Source organism: Alligator mississippiensis, chromosome 12, assembly GCF_030867095.1.
Source record: "Alligator mississippiensis isolate rAllMis1 chromosome 12, rAllMis1, whole genome shotgun sequence".
NCBI classification, from domain to species: Eukaryota; Metazoa; Chordata; order Crocodylia; family Alligatoridae; genus Alligator; species Alligator mississippiensis.
In genome coordinates this window covers 42,823,470-42,842,292 of record NC_081835.1, presented here as the reverse complement: position 1 = coordinate 42,842,292, position 18,823 = coordinate 42,823,470, and the positions used below count along the sequence as shown (strand labels likewise).

Here is an 18,823-nt window from a genome sequence, read left to right as displayed (position 1 = left end):
CTACATGTGTGCAGCAATTCCTGTGCACTAGATGAGTCTAATGCACTTTCTAGTACCTGTAGACATAGGTACTAGAAAAATGGTGCATTAACTAAGTGCTATACTGCACATGTAGACGCTGGGAGCAAATTGTTCCTGGTTAGCCTAAGAAGCAGAGGGCCACAGGCTGCTGTCCTGGCTCGGCAGGATGCTATCTCCTAGCCACATAGAGATCGGACATGTCCTGAACTCCATGTGGCTGGGAAGCAGCTGCTCAGCAGCAGGGACAGCTCTCCCTTGCCCTGCGGAGATCAGGACCACCCTCATGTTCCCTGGCTGCTACAGGGGGGTAGAGCAGGGCAGGAGCAGTCCTAGACTGAACTACTCCTGTCAGGAGCAAATTTGCTCCTGATGGGTGTACGTTCAGATGCATGCAGGGCCAGTTTAATGCACCTGAATTTTCTGCATAGAAAATTCCTGTGCACTAGATGAGTCTAAGTCCTGAGGTCCCTTCCAGCCCCTACTTTTCTGTGATTCTATGATTCTATTGTGGAAAGTCGCTCAGGTGGGATTCTGCGGTTGTGGGTTCTGAGTGTTTCCCCACAAGGATGGCTGGGACTGGATTTGAGAGGCCATTCTTAACTTGTTCCACAAGGTGAGGATTGTGGTACAGTGAGGATACCAAGTGCTCATCCTAAATGCATTGAGATTGACCAGGAGAGACAAATGTGCTGCCCCAGCATTTTCACTGCTGACTGGAGACCCTCCAGAGGTCCACCAAGCTGCAGCAGGTGAGATTTAAGTATCTGCAAAAGAAAGAGTACTAAATCAAACTAAAGAAGGGCATAAAATGAAAGAAGGAAAGGAAAGAAGAGCAGCAATTAAAGAGAGGTTAGATTAATATCAAAGACAGTAAGGGATAGAAGATGGCAGCTCAGGGAAGTGTGATTGAATTGACAGCCTAGGGAGATCAGTGGTGGGGAACTGAATCTAGGACCTCCAGATCATACATGGATTCCCATGGCTTGGGCCAAATGGCCAACTCTGAACAGATGACATATTTGTATCCATCAAATCAGCTTTTATACCAGTATAAAAAAGGAACAGCTACACAATGAACAGCTCTAACTAGTATAACTCACTAAAATCTGGGGTAGAATATACCCAGGAAAAGTCATGGCAAAACTGCACTGGTATAATTTAAATTGAGGTATGTGCTGTCAGTCTACAGCTTACCTTGCGATATCCATTTTGTCACAGCAAACACACTATTAACTTCTGTTTGCTACTTGCTGGGGTTGTTCAGGTGCATAGCTGATCTAATAAAAGATACCAGATTTATCCAAAGAACCTTGTCTGCCTCTGTCCTTACACCAGCACTGCTACAACCTATACCCAAGGTACATAGCTGACAGCCCTGAGACCACAAGTTTAAGACCACAGCAGAAGTGCTCATGCAATGGCTCTGTCAGACTCCAGTGAATCTGTGAATTCTGCTAAATACCCTGTCACAAGGACACAAAAAAGAAGGCTGGCAAGGTTCTGTTATAGTGCCTATTGCAGCTGCTATCCTAGCATAATGAATTGCCCATCTGTTCCAGATCCTGCTTTCAATTGCATGGGGGTACAATATTGATAGAAATGATACTTATGTAACCAAGCCATATACCCAGGCCCTAAGAAGTGGAAGTAAAGTCACAAACATCTGTATGTGATCCAGCTACCAAGGGTGAGAAAGAAACACTCTGACTTAAATGGTCACAACTGTAGGAATAGGATGACCTTTTGGGGGGCGTTTTGGGCTTACTAGAGAAGGAAAGGAAAGTCTGAAAGAAAAAGACTAAGTCACTGGGTTGAGGGCAGAACCAGGACTAGATGAAATTTGGTGATCAGTAGGGAAGCAGTGACTGAAACAGATTTAGACTTGTCCAAGGCTCTTATAGAGGCTGCTAAAGGAACTTGGTGACCTCAGGAAAATAAGTCAGAAGGTGTTGTGGATTAAAAACAGGTTCAGAGGCAGGAAATAAACAGTAGGAATAAATTTCCAGTATGAAAAGAGGTTAATGGCAGGTCACCCTTGGGATCAGAACTAGGTCTGGTGTTGTTCAGGATATTTATTAATGGCCTGGGAGGGATTGCAGGGAAGTGTAAGGTGGCAATGTGTGCTGATGACATAGAGCTATTTTGCTTCTCCAGTCTATTGAGCAAGAAGCTGAATCTGGACCTCCTAAATAGGGTAGCTTAGTGATATTTGTGCCACAGGAGAGAAATGTCACACTAGAAGCAGCTAACCAGAGGGCACCTGCGAGTTTCAATTAATTTTAGCTACTCTGCATTAGTTTGAACCTTCCTCTGACTCCCTTATGCCCTGGGAAACAAAATCAACTTTTTAAGATGCTCCAGATGAACCATAAATTGTGGGCTTGATGCAGGAAGGTCTTTGGCCTGTATTACACAGGAGGTCAAGCAAGATGGTCTGACTTTTGGCCTCAAAATGCAAAAGAGAGTTTCATTAAGTCTAAGGGCTTGATCCAAAGAGAATTATGGTCACCCCCACGGGGTTTTGCATCAGGTTCTAGAAAAACATAAAGTCTAACTCCTTCTACTTCACTAGCTTCTCCCATGCTACTAGCTCCTCCCAGTTCCCTCTGAAATTAGGCCCATGTGACTGGATGAATTAAAATTTACTATATCACATTGCCCTACTCCCCAGTGCCGCAGAAGTTTCCCACAGTGAGTGTCTGGATACAGTATGTTCCCTCTGGTACAGTGTGTAGCCAGCATGTGGGAAAGCTGCTTGCCTCATCCCATATGGACTGACTCTTTCCAGCCTGTGGAGTGAGTCTGAGCCTCCACAAGTTATTAATGGGGAAAGGATTAGCTAAGGGGACAGCAAAACAAATGACGGGGGGAGAGGAGTGGGGCATGTGGGGACCGTACTGACAGGAGCAAAATGTCAGCATATCTCTCCTGGGAGGCAGGAGGAGAAAGAACAAAACATAAGGAAACAACGCATGTGAGCTGGCTGGGCAGAGGGGATCCTCTTGGCTTACCTGGCTTTTCTGGAGAGCTGGCATTAACATGGCTCTTACATAGCTCACATTGGTAGCAGTTACATATGTAGCTAGTGCCATTGGCTTCAGGGGAGCTACTTTGGGGAAGGCATGCTCCTCACTAGGAGACAAGGCCTCCCAAGCTGCTCCTGGGAAAACATCCTGGGATTTTCTTCTGTCATGCAGATATCACACTGATGACAGTCATCTGAGTACTATCAAGGTAGGTATTACACTGTACAGCTGAAGGAAGAATGGCGCCTGCATGCATCGGTACTTTGGATGAGTGGATAGGTACTGAATCATAGAAGTCAGGGAGGGAGGGATGGATGGATGGATGGATGGATGGATGGATAGGTGCAATGCCACTGAAGTTAATGATGCTTACTTGTCCCCTGCTGTCAGATAGTCTGTGTCCAGTGGTCCCAAAAACTGGCACAAAGCAGAGCCATGATATGTGGGGTGGACACAGTCACTGGAAGAACTCCATGTGCTAAATTGCCTGCCTCTCCCATGCAAGACATGAGCAAGGCAGGACTCAGTGCTACATTTCTGCTTTCTCATAACAGTGAACACATACAGTGCATTAGCAATTCTCCAGTACTTATTACTCCACTCTAGGAATATGCAGTAATAGCACCAGATGCCAATTATGGGCCCTCTGAGAGTGCTCACATGACACACACTCCAGAACTTACTCTACAAGCCCCTCAAGAAGAGTCTCAGCCAGCAGAAACATGGCTGTCTGTTACCTTCTCCCTCTCCTACTGCTCGCCAGACATCCGTGTCCTGAATCGCCCTACTGGATCTTATTCCAAAGCAGCTATTTTAGCTGGTTCTTGGATGCAACTTAGCAGCCCAGAGAAGAGGGGAGCAAGATTGGCTTGGCCTGCCCACTTTGCAGAGACAAGGAGGGGAGCTGGGCTCACAGGCCTGGTCCTGGAGCATGTGGAGAACAACAGCATTCATGGGAGTCTGTCTTGTTCAACAGGATAGAGTGGGGAGTCAGGTACATGGGCTGTGGTCCATGGCAATACAGATGGGAGCTGGGCAGGCAGAACTTTGTTGGTGGAAAAAAAAAAGAGCACAGGCAAGCATGTGATCCTTTGGCTCTTCTTTCCAGCTCTTCCCATGGGGAATGGCTCCTCCACCTGTTTCTGCTGAATCTGGGAGGTGTGGCTTGGCCAGGCTGTGGAGTTGCCCTGTCACAGGCACAAGTGGATGGTACACTGCCCATATTTGACTGATGTAACCTAGGCAGAAGCAGTGCTTGCCAGATAACTGGCCAGGACATTGCCCCGGATAGCCATGACCAAGTTAGACACGGGGCTATTTGGACCGTGCATGCGGTAATAATACAGAGGTGCATGTGAGTGAGAAGTGCTGTGGAGGACATCCAATGTTGATGGGAGTTGACAGGTTGGGCATGGGTCTGGGGACTCTCAAGGAAGCCTGTATGCAAATGGGGCAGTATGTATAGAAAATGGGTGGATGGGTATTCTGTGACAGGAGCATGTGTATGTGTGACTGTGTAGGGGGTATGCATAGTAGGAGATGGTGAGGGAAACACAGCAAGATTGTCTATGCAAAGGAGAGGGCAGGGAGTGCAGGCATGTGGAGGACATAACTCTGGCTGGGGAGGATACAGGTGTGTACATCTAGGCAAAGGAGAATCATGGTTGGGGTGGAGACATAGAAAGAACTAGATGGTTAAAGGAGACCTCAAGGGTCACCTAGTGGAAGCCCTAAATATGCCTGTTGGGGGAAGCAAGTTTCAAACAAGTTATTGCATTTCCAAGCCAGTGTAGTAACTGCTAGGCCACTTCAGTGTGGGAGTATATGTTTGAGTGGGGCCTTGGCAGCCCTTGCTGGGTGAATGAGTCAGTGGGTATGTCTGGCATGGGGAGATGGAAGTTCTGGCATTATAGGGGGACAGCCAGTGCTAGTCCTGTGCCTGAAGCATTTTCACCCCATGGCCAGGTCAGTTCTGCTCTGTGCAGAGCCTCTGCCGACGACACTTCTTCAGGGATGTGAATGGAGGAAAGGAAACAGGTGCAGGAGCCTGTGCTGTGCTGTGCTGTGATTGATTACATGAAGCCAGGGACCCTGAGAGAACACGTGCAGCTGATTCCTCTGCTTGTCTAATAACGCTAATGATTTTTATGTGTATGTGTGTGTAGAGAGAGCTCATTTATATATGTGCCGGGGGACCCAGTTTGCAATAAAGGCTTTTTCCTTCATGGCTCCCCTGGATGAGGATAGAATTGAGTTTGGTTCCAAATCTCCTTTACAGCCTTCACAGAAAGCTAATAAACCCAACTGAAGGCAGTGGTACAGGGAGCTGGTAATGATAAGCACCACTCAGAAGCCAGAAAGATTGGCACATATAGCCGTTGCCATGCTGGGAATAATTTTCCCTGGATTTTGGCCCCTCTGATGCCAGGACAGCCTCGGCACTGGTCACTGGAGTGCTCCAGAGCTTTCCACAATTCACTCCAGGTATGTACTCCAGATCATTAGCCTCTTCTTTGCAGCTCCCAGAACATATTCTAGACATTCATTAATTTTTTCAGCCCCCTAATACAAATAAGCTCGTATTAGAGCCATTGAACAGATGGGGAGACTGTGGCATAGGGTTCAGCGTGATTTAATGAAGGTCAGGAAGGTAGTTTGACCCAGGAATAGAACTAAGCTCTCCTGACTGTTACCCTGTTCATGTGCAATCTGCAGAGATAGGTGTATGGGTGCTCTCTCTCTCTTTGGGGCTGTTATTGATGGGTTTAGACAAGGTCAAGGGTTCAAGACTCACTGGTCCTAAATCAGTGGTAACCTTCCTAGTGACAGCTTTACAGGACAAGCTCCTTTCACTAGGCTAATCCTAGGGCATCTGAAGGAGGAGCTCTGATTGGCTGCCTGGACCCTGCTCCCTACAGGGGTTGAGGTGGTGTCAGCTGTTTGGATTTAGGGGGGTTGGAAAATCTCCTTGGCTGTTAGAAAGGAGGCCCGTGGATGGTGTGAGTTGCCTTTCCCAGGCTGGCATTCTCTGACAAAGCCCTGCTCTGTGCTAGCCTTCCTGGCTTGGAGCACAGAGCAAGTCCATGTTGTGGCCTCCAGACAGTGGTCATGCCTGTTTTATAAATCATTCACACACAGCTGGGGCCAGAGCACCAACCTCTCAGCTCTTGGACTATTGCATGCAAAAGCTCCATGCAAAAGCTCTGTTAGCCTTTGCATGGCACATTCACTGATTGGCAAGCCAGGGTCAGAAGTCAGATGCTCCTGATTTTTGCTGTGTGGTTGTTCACAAGTGTGTATGAAATAAGTTCAATCTCCCCTGGCCAGTTGGTGGCAAGTTGAACCTTGAAGTAATTTGCAGCAACCTCAAGGCACCTTAAGTTGCCCCTGAGACCCCATGATCCCAGTGGATGGGGCTTCATCTCTATGTCTCTTCCTTGGATATGAACATTTAGTGGCCTTGGGGGTGCTGATCACCCTGACAGCCACATGTTTAATATGCAACTTTATGCCCTGTGGTTATGCTGCAGGGCACACACTGGATGAATGAGGGCCACCGAGGCAACCATTAGCACGCTTCTGCTGGAATCAGCTCTGCATTGCTAGCTCCCCTGAGATATGAGACACCCCTTCAAGTTGCCAATAAATGAGTAGCCATTAATGGACTGATTGGCAGCTAACAAGGAGAGGGTGCCCTGTTCCCCACGGTCTTGGGGTTGTTTTCACCTCTAGTTAATAGCCATCTGACCCAGCTTAAAGGGCAGAGCAGGTAGGCTCAGATGTCTTTGGCTCTGATATTTTCTTTCATCTCTTGCCAGGCTGCATCTAATTTTCATGTCCCCCTCCTGCCCCTTGAGATCAGCTATGATGCTCAAAAGATCTAGGCGGGTTTGATGTGAGGGACTCACTCCCTCTCCTGCTTTGCCTGCCCAGCCCCCCACCTCCAGCTTTCATTTCAGTCGCAGCAATGAGACACCCAGCAAGTCAGAGAATCTCTAAGGTGTTTCCTGCGCTTATCTACTTTGGGGTGTATTGAAACCTTTAATCTAGATCACCAGATGGAAATTATGTGAGATTTTAGAAAGGTTTTCAACACCAAGCCAAGGTTAATTGTTTTGGAATCACTGGCGATATGAGAATGTAGGACTGGAAGGGGCCTGCTAGCTCATTAAGTCCCATCCCCTGAATTCACAGGCTAACATTAATTAAAGAAATCTCCCTGATCAGCCTGTTGTACCCTCACACACAGCTAGGAAGAACAATAGCCAACCCCCCACGAACACTTATCCCAGAGCAGATGAGGGCCCTGCCAGTACCTTGCCATTGCAGTGAAAGGAAAAAGTGTTATTCTCCAAAATTCAGTCTATAATCATGCTCTGTCCAAAAGCCATATTCCACCCACTAGTGACAACAAATGAAATTCCCAAATGAGACACCACTCATAAGAAATCATCTGTCCTTTGCAGTTCACTCACCTCTCTCCTTTCTGACATGCTATTCTTCATTGGACTGTCACCGTTGTTGGATTTCAGTCTCCACAACAACCCGTTGGCACGAACAGTGACAATCGCTGCCTGAGCAATTCTTTCAGGCTCTCTGCAGACTCCGTTGCATTTGTTGCTTTCAGGCTACGATACAGATGTTTTCCTTTGCAACCATAATGGCTAGCAAAAAATAAAGATTTGTTTTTGAATGAAAGTTTCAATTATGTAGCACAAGAAGGAAGCCAGCAGGGAAAAATGCCAGCTTGTCAAAATGCCCAGTAATGGGTCCAGTCTGATCTGTGTGCATGTGTGTGTGTGTGTGTGTGTTCCTGAGCGTGTGTATTTTATTATGGGAGGGAATGGCTGTTTCAGAAATTGAGTGGGTGTCTGTGTTTGTGTTTGAGACCGGGAGTGTATCTTTGCCTGTGTTTATGTTTCTCTCTGTGTACAGTATAATGAAAAAACACAAGAGGGTAATTGAGAGAAAGAACAAGCAAAACTGTCATCAAAAAGAGTTAAAACAGCCGCCAGTTCTGTTTGGAAATGCTCGTTCCATCTGTTCCTTCCACTGATTGATGCTAATGCCCCATCAGAGGAGCGGGGACAGTTTGAATCAGTTTGGTAGAAGGCAATTGATAGCATTTCCTGTGAGAAGCAAGTTAACAAGCCTGCTCACCGCAGAGACACCACCGTGCTCAGCGCTCATTAGCAAAAATGGCCAGGAGCATGAATCATCCCCAGCTCCCCCCTGCCTGCCCAAAAGAATAAATCTCTGCATCCCAAACAGGCCTTGGCCACCCATTGCCTGAGCAGAGCACAGTGAGGGAGGGAATGCAGCAGCGAAGGGGCAGATACAGTCTGTCCTGGTTGCAAACCCTACTGTGCTCTGAACACCACAGTACCTTTTGTTTGAGAACGTTCAGTGTCAGACAAAGGCTCCTGTGGGGAAGCTTTGATTCCCCTGCTCTTCCTGATGAAACGCCTGATGTATCTGAACTATATCATATGGGCCCAGGTTTCCTGCAGAAGACATGGCATTTCTAAGTTCATACCACACAGGTTCTGCAGCCTGCAGTAGAGAGGAGAATGCTGAAATTCCACTCCCTTCACTGGATCTGTGACCCATCTCCAGCCTTCCTTGGACCCTCCTGTCCCCGGCATCTGTGCTTTTGCTGGAGTGGTCCTATGGAGAGCCTCTACCTTGGAGTAGCCCTGGAGCAGTTAGATTTATAGCCAGAAGCCAGTTGGAGTTGAGCAACACAAAGACCTGTCTTGACAAAACTGAGAACCTGCATCCATTGTACTGGATGCCATACAAACATACAATAGCGGACAGCCCTTTTCTGGAAGCTTAGAATCTAAATAGATAGACAGACAAAGGGAAGGGTATGCTTGAGCATGAACAGAAAGACTTGTTGGAGCCATCAAAGGTGGAGTCAGAAACCAAGAGGCTTGTTTCAAATAGGAGAGGAAGTTGGCCCTGATGGGGAATCACAGCATGAGAGAACTGGGGACCAGTTGGATACCATAATCATCAACAACTTAGCTTAATTACAAACTAATTTCCTCAATTATACCCTATGCATGAGATTTCAATTAACTTTCACTGCATGGAAAGTTTGAGGAGCCTGCTTCCTTCCGTCGTTAGTATCATTTGGGACAAAGACTGCTGCGGATGCTAAATTTCTGAAAGGACTTGGGGTTTGAGTCATTTTAGCTCTTCAGCCAATTAATAGATTTACTTGTAAGTTCTCAGAAAATGCCCTCTGCATACAATGAGTCCTGGCTCTCAGCTGGGGAGGAGATGCTATATTCATTGTACCAAACAGAGAAGAAATCCTTGCTTTCAGGGAAAAAGTTCAGCTCACCCTTCATCATAGTACTATGGGCAGCATTTCTACTGTGAGCTTAACTTTATAGTTGGACTAGTCCTGGTCAGGGCCTAGGAGCCAAGATGGAGATTGCTGTTTTGAATTGACAGCTAAAGGGAATGAAGAGGTGCTGGTTGCAGAGGTACCTCCAGAAAAAATCTCAAGGTATCTTCAGCTAAGCCCTCCAAAAGGGGAGGCAGCTGGGATTGGAGGCTGCTTTGGGAACTGTGAACCCCAGCTCACTGCTAACTTAGCCAAACTAGCAGCCTGTGTCCCCTTTCTGGTTTTTGTCATTCCTCTCTCTCCTCCCCTGTAATTCTGTATGTTCAAACATGTAAGATGCTTGTGATAAAGAAAATCGGGCCATCATTTCATCAGGAGTGCCCAGCTACTAGGGCTGGCCAGTGATGCCGACTGAGGAATGACTATCACCTTCCTTGTCTAACACAGAGAAGAGGAGGAGGGTGTCTTTTTTTTACCTCTTTGGATCTTTACAGCCACTGCTGATTAGATAAAGGCAGTCTGGGCTGCAGGTAAGGAAGGTGTGTTTCCTTTAAGCCAGGAAGAAGAGACTGCGCACAAAACAAACGCTGATAAGATTGCTGCAAGTTACCCTGGGCCTTCCATTTCCTGCTTGGGCTGCTAGAGACTTCAGATATCCCTGCCTCCCTATAGAGGAATGAGGTCCAGTTACCAGAAACCTGCTCGCCTCTGGATGTGACTTTCTTCCAACTGAGCCAGGCACTCTACAGGAGGTGGCATCATAAAATCTCATCTTAGACTTATACACACATCTCAGGCATCTTCAGGCCAGCCTCAGAGCTAGGCACCCTTGGCATGCCAAGGCTGAGCAAATTTAAGGTGACTCCATTTTAGATTCTCTTGTCACTACTAATGGAAACCAAGAGGCTTATTTAGTCTTGGTTTAGCAACATTAGTCATCAGTGTTGCTAACCTGAGAGGTAAGCATGTGGCAAATGCCACCTTCATACAACTTCCCATCACAGCTCAGGTATCTTGGACACACAACACATTTGCATCTGTGTAATCTGCCTTTATACTAGTGTAAATAAAGAGTGGGCACATGGTATACAGCCTTACACCAGTGTAACGTACACCAATATAATATAGAATTAACCCAGAAAGAACCAGGAGTAACTATCCACTAGTATAGGTTGTACTGCTGTATGTGTTGTATGTCTGCAGTTACCCCAGGATAGCTATTTGCATAAGGCAAATCCTTGCCACTTAGTGGCCAGGTTCTATAATAAATACCTGGGGCTAAATCCTGTGCTATGTTCATATGCCTAAATGGCACTTACACAGGTACAAAACTGTAGGCTGGGACACTGGTGACAGATCAGTTTCTAAGCAGCTATACTGGCTCTGTGCTTTCCTTCTGGGCCTGGTAGTAGGCAGTTCCCCAGCCAGGTGGGTGCCCCAGACAAATGGAGTTGTCCAGATATGTGTAAAACTGAACAAGTCCCAAAATGTTGTTACAAAAAAACCATGAGTGGGGAGGAAGGAGCACAGTCCTGCCACCTTTTAGCTCTTTGGGGAAGCTACCCAGGGATCAGGAGACTTGGGTTCAAGGCCTTTTTTATCCAGAGAGGGTCACAGGCTAGGCCTTGCTTGGAGCACTCTGCAGATCTGCTGTTAAAGCTGGCTCACTGGGACCAGGAAGGAACCAGCAAGCTGCAGAGGAAGGGTGCATTAGGTAGGTGGATAGGATACTGTCCTGGAAGAGAGGGGTTCTGGGATTCTACCCTACACATCTGTCCCCAGCAAAGTTAAACCTGTCCTGGTGCTGTTTACTCATCAAATGCAGGGTGCAGTGGGTCAACTTTGAGAGGGGTGGGAGAGGGCTGTAGGCAATACCTGACCTGTTGACTTGAGTGCTTGCTGGGAAGCATGTAATGCAGCTTCAAAACCCTCTGGGCAAGGCAGTCCTACGCCCAGGTCTTCTGCACCTTAGGAAAGTGGGCTAAAATGTAAGAGGGCTGCTCTCTTTCTCCTCCATTTTCTTTGCAGCAAATGTGTGCACCAGGCAACTGTATTCTACCACAGGGAGAAGTGGAATCCAAACTTTGCATAAGTGCCAAAAATTGATGTTACTCAGCTACACGAGTGCCACAAAGGCATGTGAAGGTGAAATAGGATTTACCCTGTAGCCTACAGCCACTCTAGGGTATTCCCTGTCACTGACATCAGTGTACAAAAGATAGACTCATGTTGCTGTGCTGTGTATCTAAGCCCTTAGTCTTTCCAGCGGGTGGATTGGAAGAACAGCTGGAAACATAAACCTCTGGCCTATTGAGTGTGGCAGAAGCATCTGTCCCAGCCAGGGCTGGATATCAAGGATAAGTTACGGAGGTTTGAAGAACAGAAGCCCCTTCGGAAGAGACTTAAGAAGCAAATAATATGCCCTTGTTTTCTCTGGTTGTTGCTGGTGGGAGAGAGCTGAGCCCGGGTGCTGACCTGTTTAGAGTCTCGCTTGGAGGGGTTTTGTTTATTCAGATGTGAGTGCCCATTTCTTGCAACATGAGCAAGACTTAAAAGAATGAAGTGTGAGGGGGCTTTGGCAGGGGGCAGGGTGAGACAGGAGGAGGCAGCCAGTGCATCACCTGCCAGTCACAGTATATTCAGCACTTGCCAATCACAGCATGAAAAATGGGATTCACCTGTTAAGAAAGTGCCAGTGGTTCTCCTGTGCTGCACAGTTTGCTTTTGTGTGCATGCATGTGTATGGAAAAGATGGAATTTTTCAATGCTTTCCTTGCATGTGTTTATGCATGTGCATATGGCTGATATGTTGTGCTCCGTGTATGTAGTTATACCCACGTGTTAATGCTATGTGAACATGTGTAGTGTTGCCCCACGCTGGATGCAATGTCCTACCCCTCTAAGAGAGAGAGAGAGAGAGAGAGAGAGAGAGAGAGTGCGAGAATGAGCAAGCCTGTTTGTGTGCGTGTGTGATTTGTGTCTATGTATAGAATTGTTCCAGGCTGCGTGAAATGTTCTGCACATGTATGTGTATACATGTGTGCATCTGCTTAAGCATATTTGCATATGTACTTACATCTATGTGTGTTCATCCACGTGTATGGCCATACGCTTAGTATGTATGCAGAGCACTATCCCATGCTGGCTGTAATGTCCCAACCCCTGCATGTGAGTGTGTGAGTGTGAAATACACTTGTGTGTGCTCTGTCCTTTGCTGGACAGTGTCCCCTTCTGCTGCTTGTGTGTGGACTTGGTCCACTGCCGGCTGGGTGTGGGGACTGGGTGAGTGAGTGGGGGAGTTGCTTTGTCTTCCTCCCTTCTGCTAATAATAAAACTACTGAGCTGTCATTTAACCCTTTCCTTCTGTAGATGACAAAGCCCTTTACATCATTAGCTTTACTTTACAGAGAAGGAAACCAAAGCATAGGACACTCCTTGGGTCTCTTGAATATCTTTTCACAACCCCAGCAATAGGAGAACACTGACCACCTTGTCCCTCTGCTTTACTTGTGGCAGGTTAGGTTGTGTGACAGGGCTGATTATGTAGTTTTAGTAACAGGCTCAACAGCAATTTGCATGGGACGGTTTGGATGAGGATGATCCTGCCTGAGGCAGGGGGCTGGATTAGATGGCCTCCACAGGTCCCTTTTGGCCCTGCTTTTCTGTATGACACAGCCTACCTAATGTCATGCAGCAGGGCTATGATTAGAACCTAGGACGGCTTGTAAATGCCACGGGGGTTTACTTCAGTTTAATTTTCCCTAAATTGAAGTGGTGGGTTTTTAAAAACCCCACTTCAGTTTAAACTGAAGTAAATCCCCATGGCGTGTACAAAAGGGTCAGGCCCAATCCTTACCTGCCTCTCTGGCGGCGGTGGGGAGAGTGAGCTGCCAGCAGGCCGAGCGGTCCCTGAGCTGGTGGGAGGAGGGGGCAGTGCTTCTCTCCACTGCAGCAGTGGTGTCCCCCAGGCAGCACCCGCCCACCGGCACCCGGCCTGGGTGGTCCTGGGGAGGAACTGCAGCCATGGAGGGAAGCACCGGGCTCCCATGCAGCTTCGGCAGGGTCTGGGGAGAAAAAAAAAATAGATCAGGCTTGCCGCGTTTTTATTTTTTTTCTTCAGGGGAGCCTGCCTGCACAAGCTGTCTGCACAGCTCCTGAGCTGCACGGGGCCCAGTGTTTCCCTCCGCAGATGTAATGTAGCAAGCTAAAACACCTCGGACATGTTTTCTTTTGCTACGTCCCAAAGTCATTTGATGCGCGATATGCCACTAACAGTGTAAACAGCAACACCATTAAAGCGGTGCAAAAGGGCATTTAAGCTGCTTTAAAGGCCAATTTTGTGGCGTGTACAAAGGTCCTGAATGTCTTGATTCCCAGTTCAAAGACATGCTGCTGCTGCTCTTGGCCACTGGCCCCTGACTCCCCCCTCTCCATTTTGGCCTGCCTTTCGGAGCCAGCTTGCATCACTGCTGAAATTGGGCCTTATTCTGGGCACTGTAAATCTGGTGATATCAATGGGTTTCCACCAGTGTCACTAATCCGGATCTGACCAGTTTACTGGGGGTGCCGTTGGCTGGGGGCCTGGAGTGTGTGTAGCAGGGAAGAGATGTGTGGGTGGTTACAGCAAAGTGTGTATAGCAGCATGCTTGTTTGTGCGTGCAGTGCAGCCTGAGTGGGCGGACAGCACACAGCAGACTCAATCCCAGCTTCCTTATCCTCCTTTTCCATGGTGCATCTGAGCTGACTCCAGGCAACTTTACTCCAACCTCACATTGGGATTCGATGATTGCTTCCTGTCTGATAGTGGACAAAGCTGAGTGAGGCTGTTGATTTTTGCCTAGTTCTCACAGTGCCAGGGTTGCAACCCACATGCTAGGGTACCTTTGTCTTCCCAAATCTAATACTTGACCTGAGAAGCAGCCTCTGGTTTGTAAAAAGCACCCAGAAACCAACACATGGGTGGGGCTTAATGCCTGACTGATCCAGGAAATGAAAATAAAGGCAGGAGAGCAGGTGGGATGATGCAGTGTCCTCTAAATAGTGAAAAAGCAAACAGGCAGAACAATAGGATCAAGCCTGGCTAATCTGCAGGCTATAGAAATAAGCATGTTGGGTCAGTCTCTTCAACCTCAGCCTGCAGCTGAATGGCAGGGTACTGCACACAGGACAGTTTACAAATCTCAGGCCAAGTTGGGGTACCTCAAGCCTGTTCAGACACTGAGTCACCCTGTGTTGAATACAGACGCTCTCCCAAAGGCAGCTTGTTAATATTAATTTGCGGAGCACATAGCTCTGTGAGTGGCATGACTTGAGTTCTGGTGTTCTGTGTGTTTAAGTTGCTAGAGGAGCTCATTTCTCAGTAGCTGTAATTGCTGTATCTTTCAACACCGCACCAGCATGTTTGAACGAGGCCCACACATTGTGCCCTCTTCTGGAGACTTCACTTGGATTCTCATTTTGCTTTCCCTTTACCTACACTAACCTGATTAAGAAAATCAGGAGTTGGCTTAATTACAGTGTATCCATCCTTTCACAGAGACAAAGTGCTTTATACTAAAGAGCTTTTTAAGCTACCGGACAAAGGCACAAGAAGAACCAATAGATAGAAGTTAAAACTAGAACAATTTAAATTAGAAAACTGGTGCAACATTTTTAATCAGGAGGGTGATCAAAAATTGGAACATGTTCCTAAGGGAGTTAGTAGATTTTCCATACCTTGCTACTGGCAAATCTAGACTGGCTGCCTTTCTGGAAGATGCTACAGGTTTCCCTCGCTTTATGCTATACATGCGTTCCTGGAAAATGGTGCGTAACTTGAATTTGCATATAGGGAGCCCACTTTACAATGTAACAAATAGGGATACATTCCAAGACCTCAACTGTACTGACCCCCAGACCCATTTCTACCACTTTTACAAGACAATTTTGGTACTCACCAACAGCAGACAGTACACGCAAAAATGGTGGTGGTGAATGTTACCATAATGGGGATGGCAACTACAGAAATGCATGACACAGACAACGAGCGAGAAGCACAGATCCAGACAGGAGTGCGCATCATTCCCACAATGCACAAAGCAGCTGACTGCAGGCTTCCACCACGCCGATCGCATAAGAATGAATTTACTTCTCATATAATTAATTTTTGGTATAAAAAGGGTCATCGCATAAGAGCGAATTTGCACATACAGAACCCACATAAAGCAAGGGAAACCTGTATAGTCAAACACTTGTTATTGGGTTCAATGTGTGGACAACTTGGTGAAATTCTCCATCCTGTGCAATAGGGGAGGTCAGTTAGATGAGCTAAAAGTCCTTCCTGGCTTTAAACTCTACAGATATATGTCTACATGTGAAGGCACATGACTTTTTTGTGTATGGATAAACCAAATGCTAAATCATGTTTTGTTGAAATTTGGATTATAGTGCATGAGAGCAGAGATCATTTGGATGACTCGAGAGATTAAATAAGCAATGAAGCCTGATTGCATGGATCTCTTCCTTGCATCTCTCACGGCAAAGAATACCTTGTTCTTGCAGTGACTGGACATATACAGTGCCCTGTTCCCCTGTATTACCTATGGCCTTGAACTAGATGCTTTGTTGAGGGCCCTACCAACCCTGCTTTTATATGATTGGATAATTTTATCTATGACTCTTTTCTCACTGACAGTGACTTTACACCAATCTAGGTCTACAGAGTACAGCTGAATTGCTCTTGATTTACACCAGTACGCAACACTGACTGCAGAGTTAGATTGTAAAGGAGGGGTACTTATCACAGACTCAGGTTGCAAAGGAAATAGCTGATAGTCTGGAGATCAGTTCAGTCTTCAAATGTTGCACAAAAAATCCCTCTGCACTGATATCTGATTCTTCAGCCCATCACTCAGGCTCTTGGGCAGGAGCTGAGAGCCACAGAAGCATTTTGGGTATGGGGTATGCAAAGGAAAAGGAAGAAAACCCACAGAATATGGGTCAGATTCTAGTCCACCTATTAAGTAGGGCAGGGTGGCACCTTAAAGAGTAATTCATTCAAAGATGCACAGTCTTTGGTAGGAGACAACTTACTACATAGCTCAGGGAGGGGAAACCCCCCTAATAAACCTCATAACCCATTACCTTCAGTACAGCACTGACCCTGCACTGGATTGTCAGAGCTACCTTAGATAGGTAACTGGCTGCCCCCTACAGCATCATCCATATTGCTCCTGGTAGCACAGCACCACACTGAGCATCTGACACAGTAGGCTGTCACCTGCAAAAACTTGTGCCTCTCTGAACAAGTTACTTTTTAAGGTGCTGCCTGCCCTGCCTTCTGCCTGATTTCAGACAAACTACCTCTCTCCAACTCTTAGGTGCATAAGTGGACTTAGGCACCTAGTTATGACTATATGCTACCCTGCTCCAGTCCTAAAACTTGAAGAATCCATCTACCGGTACTTTTGCAACGTGCCATCATCTAACCTTTAAAAGAGTCACAAAAAAGCAGTGAGGAGAAGGAAGACTCACCTGCTTTTTCAGTAATGTGTTCAGGGGTAGGAATAGTGTGAAACAGAATCACACATAGGAACCTAAGTCCACTTTGTGCCTAACAGGGGGAAGAGAATCTGGCCTTACGTGTTCTGGCCACTCCTGCTTAACGAAGAGGGAAATGCACGCAAGCTTTTGATTTCTTCCAACTTCCAGGGCTGCCTCCAGAGGGCTGTCTTTATGAGATCTCCAGCTCAGGAGTAGCAGACCTTTCACTCTGGAGCTTGCGTGGTTTCTGCATCCCTACATGCTCCCTTTAGTTTCTCCTAGAGATGATATTCTTCACTTCCTGTCCTAAACTGTTCAGAAACATTCTAGCATTAAACAGCAGCTGTGTTCCACCCAGAATGGAGCCATTTCTGTATGGAGCCATTTTGTATGGAGCCAAGACATTATTATTATGTAATAGTATTATTATTATTACGAGGGTGCCTCAGGTTAAGGAAGGCCAGTGATGACTCTGACTTAAGGCTTCCCTTGAGTCCCATCTGGCAGACTGAGCTATTATTAATTTTGTAAAAGGCTTTCCTTTTGGTTTGTATGAAACCAACCCAATCTCCTAGTACATGTCAAGGAGCAGCCAGATACTGCACAGGGGGAGCATCTGGTTTACAGACAGAACTAGAGGTACACTTCCATTTGAGGGGAAAAGAAGAGAGGTGCTGATCATCATTCTCTTTCCATTAGGCATCTCCTGTGCCCTGCCTCAGTTGTCAGCTAGGTGGTCTATCCATAGGTAATGGTCATGCAAGTTGGGTTCCTGTGTTGAGCTCTTTACTGTTCCTCTAGATGTTGTTTCTTTCTTCCTCTTACTGGACAGGAATTCAACATCTATTGGTCTGGAGTTAGCTGCCTCCTTTTCCACATATTTGGAAGGAACAGTTGTTATTCATGGGTTGAGAGGACAATTCAGATGTCACATGTCCAACCTTAAGTGGCCCTATGCTATCTGACAAGTTCAACCCATTTATGTTCTAAGTAGAAGATTCTCAGAAGGAGAACGGAATCCAGTCAGTCCCCGCACATTGCTCTCAGGTCATAAGTTATTTCTGCTGGGTTAAAATGTATGTTGGATGACTGTGACCTTGAAAATACAAAAGGCTGAACTGTTGGAGGAGCTGAAAAATGGCTTTAGAGTCCACTGGAAAACACATAACTCAGCAAATTGTTTAATTCATACAGTATGTGGAAGCAGAGATTTAACAAGACTATACAATAATACCTAAGAATTAGGTGTGCGCGAAGTGGGCCCTATTCGATTCAGCCCGAATCAGGGACAGTGATTTGATTAATTGATTAGGATCACTGTTCCTGATTTGATTCGGCCAAATCGGAATCTGAAGATTCGATCCTGATTTAGAGAATCAGCGATTCGGACACAGACACAGCTTTAAAAGTTTTTTCTACATACCTTGAGGTACCAGCATGGCTCGTGATCACTGCAATGCTGGGGCACATGGAGCGTTCCTCAGGAATGCAGGGGGACCCTCCACATACTTGGCGGTGAACCTGGAAGTGGACCGGGATCTTCTGGTCCACTTCTTGGTCTGCTGGGAAGTGCACTGGGCCCCGCCCCCATGTCCCCCGGCTTGGCGATCGGCCACAGGGGGACCCCGGGTGCCCCCCTCCAGACCCAGGAGGCACCAGTCACCAAGCTGTGGGAGCGTGGGGGGCAGGGGCAGTGCGCTCCCTGGCAGACCCAGAAGTGGACCAGAAGTGCTTCTGGTCCACTTCCAGGTGTGCTGCCGAGTGCGCTGGGGAGCCCTCCGCACTTCTGTGGGATGCTCCATGCGGCCCAGCATCACAGCATTCACAAGCTCCCACTACCTAGAGGTATGTAGAAAAAACATTTAAAGCTGTCTCTATGCCCGAATCTTTGAATCTT

General features: G+C 46.9%; 1 long non-coding RNA gene across 1 annotated transcript in view; it reads right to left on the bottom strand.

Moving 5' to 3' along the window:
* LOC109281864 (uncharacterized) overlaps positions 1 to 13,351 on the bottom strand; it is a 39,491-nt gene extending 26,140 nt beyond the window's left edge. The window contains exons 1-2 of the long non-coding RNA XR_002088654.2: positions 13,262 to 13,351; positions 7,523 to 7,711 (exon numbers count right to left, since the gene is read on the bottom strand). This is a non-coding gene — a long non-coding RNA (uncharacterized LOC109281864). The remainder of the gene's footprint in view (positions 1 to 7,522; positions 7,712 to 13,261) is intronic.
* Positions 13,352 to 18,823: the final 5,472 nt, after the last annotated feature.